This window comes from Pteronotus mesoamericanus, unplaced genomic scaffold, assembly GCF_021234165.1.
Source record: "Pteronotus mesoamericanus isolate MK-2021 breed Mesoamerican mustached bat unplaced genomic scaffold, CSHL_Meso_final contig_557, whole genome shotgun sequence".
NCBI classification, from domain to species: Eukaryota; Metazoa; Chordata; class Mammalia; order Chiroptera; family Mormoopidae; genus Pteronotus; species Pteronotus mesoamericanus.
In genome coordinates, this window is record NW_026555200.1 from 1,899,799 (window position 1) to 1,904,466 (window position 4,668).

General features: G+C 41.4%; 1 pseudogene; it reads left to right on the plus strand.

The window, feature by feature from the left end:
- The first annotated feature begins 228 nt into the window (after window positions 1–228).
- Window positions 229–738, plus strand: LOC129075582 (60S ribosomal protein L26-like; annotated as a pseudogene).
- The last annotated feature ends 3,930 nt before the right edge of the window (window positions 739–4,668 follow it).

Sequence of the window (4,668 nt, forward strand, 5' to 3'; positions counted from 1 at the left end):
TCCCACCTACAGCATCGCAACGCAGACATGGGGGTTCCCCGCCCTGGCAAATACCTAAGGCTCCGCCCCTTCCAACATAACAGGAGTGCTGAGACAAAAAATATATATATATATATGGTCCAAACAAAAGAACAGATCAAAGCTCCAAAAATAGAAATCCATCTCCTGAGAGCTCTCATAAACTTATAGAACCGCAAGAAGCGTGTGGGTCTCTCCCTTTCTGCGGCCATCACAGAGGCGCCAGAGGTCAAAATGAAGTTCAATCCCTTTGTGACTTCTGACTGGAGCAAGAACCATAAAAGGCATTTCAATGAACCTTCCCACACTTGCAGGAAGATTATGTCTTCTCCTCTTTCCAAAGAACTGAGACAGAAGTACAATGTTTGATCCACGCCCATCCGAAAGGATGATGAAGTCCAGGTTGTGCGAGGACATTACAAAGGGCAGCAGATTGGCAAAGTAGTCCAGGTTTACAGGAAGAAGTATGTCATCTACACTGAACAAGTGCAGGGGGAGAAAGCTAATGGTACAACTGGTCATGTGGGCATTCACCCTAGCAAGGTGGTTATCACCAGGCTAAAGTTAAACAAAGACCGCAAAAAGATCCTTGAACCTAAAGCCAAATCTCACCAAGTAGGAAAGGAAAAGGGCAAATACAAGGAAGAAACAATTGAAAAGATGCAGGAATAATGTAATCTTATATACAGCTTTCATTAAAAACTTGAAATGAAAAAAAAAGCTCCAAAAATAGAGCTAAGTGATGAAGAGATAGCCAACCTATCAGATGCACAGTTCAAAACACTGGTAATCAGGATGCTCACAGGAATGGCTGAGGATGGTCACAAAATGGAGGAAAAAGTGAAGGCTACACAAAGTGAAATAAAGAAAAAGATACAGGGAATGAACAGTAAAGGGAAGGAAACCGCGACTCAAATCAACTACTGAGAGCAGAAGGAAGAGAGAAACATTCAACCAGAACAGAAGGAAGAAACAAGAATTCAAAAAAAATGAGGAGAGGCTTAGGAACCTCTGGGACTACTTTAAACGTTCCAACATCGGAATCAGAGGGGTGCCAGAAGGCGAAGAGCAAGAGCAAGAAATTGAAAAATTATTTGAAAAAATAATGAAAGAGAACTTCTGCAATCTGGCCAAGGAAATAAGACTTTCAGGAGAGCCAGGAAGCTCAGAGAGTCCCAAAGAAGTTGGACCCAAGGAAGCACACGCCAAGGCACATCATAATTACATGACCCAAGAGTAAAGAGAAGGAGAGAATCTTAAAAGCAGCAAGAGAAAAGGAGAGAACATCTACAAAGACGTTCCCATAAGACTATCAGCTGATTTCTCCAAAGAAACCGTGCAGGCGAGAAGGGGCTGGAAAGAAGTATTCAAAGTCCTGAAAGGCAAGGACCTACATCCAAGATTACTCCATCCACCAAAGCTATCCCTTAGGATGGAAGGGCAGATAAAGTGCTTCCCAGATAAGGTCAAGTTAAAGGAGTTCATCATCACCAAGCCCTTATTACATGGAACGTTAAAGGGATTTATCTAAGAAAAAGGAGATCAAACACTATGAACAGTAAAATGACAACAAACTCAAAGCTATCAACAACTGAACCTAAAAAAAGCCAAAAACAAAAAACAAACTAAGCAAACAACAGGAACAGAATCACAAAAATGGAGGGTTATCAGTGGGAAGGGAGAGGGGGACGAATGGGGGAAAAGGTACAGGGAATAGGAAGCATAATTGGTAGGTACAAAATAGACGGGGAGGTAAAGAATAGTATAGGTAATAGAGAAGCCAAAGCACTTCTACGTACAACCCATGGACATGAACTAAGGTAGGTAGGGAACGCTGGTGGGTGGGGGTTGCAGGGTGGAGGGGAATAAAGGGGAGAAAAAATGAGACAATCATAATAGCATAATCAATAAAATATATATATTTTTAAAAAGCCAGAAAACCAAAACTATCTAAGTAGCTTTATGCGAATGTCGTAAACTAAATTCCATGTTACATTTGCAATACTAGGCACATGAGTGTTATGTTACCTTTCTTTTTATTTTATTTCTTCCTTTTTTTCTGTAGGTTATTATTTCCAAATCAATACAATATTGGTGTTGTGGATTTACTTTTCTAGGCAACAGAATAAAATTTTAAATTTATTTATTTAAATTTATTTCTGCTGAGAATTTCTCGACATACCTTAAATACTCTGGACTATTTTCATCATAAATCTATGTGGTCTTCCCACATACTATAGGACTAATCTGGGCAAAAGTTCTGGCTGAAAAAAATAACCAAACAAAATCCCATTCAGTGCAATTCCATTTTCTTAGCATTCTGGGGACTAACGTGAGTAATAAAGTTAATTGGTGGCATTTGAAAGCAATTTCCAATATGCTGAGGTTGTATTCCTAGGAGAAGCCCTTATCTTTATTCCTGATGGAATACCTGAAAGAAGTTAACTCACTAATTCATGCCATCATTTCCCATTTTTATCATTATCACTGGCAATTAGATATTACGTAATTAACCAAGGCCATACAAGAGGATTCAGTGGAGCAATTTAGGATTAAATTTAGGAATTAGACATTAGGACTCACTGGGATTCCCGTAAGTGTTTTTAAGTGCTGCAGTACAGGGCTGCTTAATTAGGCAGCCAGCCTAGTTCCTGCTGTTACCCAGCACCAGGCCTTTTAGGATTACTTAGGAAAAATACTCAGATTCCAGAAAATCTCAGAAGTCAGGCTCAAGCTGAGGAAAGATGCTTGCTGAGTAATGCAACTCAGTCCCCTTCCCCGTAAAGCCGAAGTGCCATATGTGTTTTTCCAATTAGCCCCACCAGATCTCTTCTAGGTGTGATTACGTGTCAGGACGCTAACCATTCCGCCTCAGGGGATCTACGCCTTCTCAGTAAAACTTCTCTGCACCACCTGATGTGATAGTCTGCCTGTACAGGTTTCTGTGGCCCAGCTCTCGGTCACATTGACGGACTGTGGCACCTGGTCTTAACCCACTTTTTCTCTCCGCTGCCTCAGTAAACAGTAACAGTGGTAACGCCCACAAACAACCTGCCCTCGCAGTAGCACAGGTCTGTCCTGCATCCTGCACAGGGCACCTTTTCATCTGAAGGCTCTCAAAGCCCGCTGCAGACATTAATTATACGTCATAAATGCCTCATTGATATGAGGCTGCAAGCGCCACTAGCCCCATTGAATTACTAGACATCCCAAAATGAAGAGATGGAATCCCCTTCTCCAGCCCACACGGAACGAGGACAAATCTGGGTCATGAGCACAGCTCCATTCACCTACTTAAGACTATCTATCCCTAGGGCTCTAGGAGAACTAATTTTCTCTCCATATTCCCCCCAATGCTCAGGAAATTGGATTTTGTTTTTATTCTTAAAGGTGTGGGTGCTTCTGTCTGAAATGACCACCTTTAAAACAAAATGTATTGATTGATTTGAGAGAGAGGGAGAAACATTGATTTGTTGTTCCACTTATTTATGCATTCATTGATTGCTACTTGTATGTGCCCTATCTGGAGATTGAACCCAGAACCTTGGCTTATTGGGATGATGCTCTAACCGGCTGAGCAATGACCATTCTTTTGCTGCCGATTCGGCTTCTGTACCTTCCGTTCTAGCTAGATATAGGGAATTTTTGTACTTGAATTCACCTTTGACATCCAAAAAAATAAAAATAAAAAATGTCTTACATCTGCACTAGTATGTATGCATGTCATCAAAACATCAAAAGCAATTCAGCCCCCCTGCCCCCTTTTTTTTCCCTTTTTTTTCGGACAGGACAATATGTGTATAGATTCTAGTTTGGTTATCTCTTGGATACAAGGTTGCACCCTGGAGTCACCTGAGTCAGTGCTGCCCCCTGGAGGTTACAGAGGCAACCGCCCACACTAAATCCTAGATTAGGCCTGTGTGTGAGAATGAGTAACAATGAAGCATACTCAAGGACGAAGGGGTCGAAGGGGTCGCTGTCATGACACACTGAGAAACTTTCTTTTATCTGTTTTTATGTGATAGTATAGCGAAAAGAGCACTGACAAGATATCCCAGAGCTCTCATTTCAGCCTTTGGTTCAACTGTTATCTCAGGACATTACTCTTTGTGCTTCAATTCTCCAATAGAATGGGAACTGCTGGTCTAGTCCAGGGCTGGGCCGACTTTTTCTGTAAGAGGCCAGATAATACTATTTTAACCTTGGTGGGCTATGTTGTCTCTATGGCAACTACTCAACTCTGCTGCTGTAGCTCAAAAGCAGCCACAGACAAAATGTAGTAAGTGAGTGTGGAGGGGTTCCAGTAAAATTTTACTGGACACGGAATTTTGAATTTCATATAATAGTCACATGTCATGAAGCATTATTCTTCTATCCATTTTTAAAACCATATAAAAATGTAAAAACCACTTTTAGCTCCCAGACTCCAGAGAAAAAGCAGGCAATGAGCCAGATGCGGCCCAGGGCTGAAGTTGGCTGACTTACGGGCTAGGTAACCTCAGGGGGTTCTTCTAATGTCAGCCTCTACAATTTTTTTTTTTAACTTTTAGAGAGAGGAGAAAGGAGGGAGAAAAAGAGGTAAAGAAATGAGAATCATCAGTGTGAGTGAGAAACATCACTTGGTTGCCTCTCATACGTGCTCTGATCTGT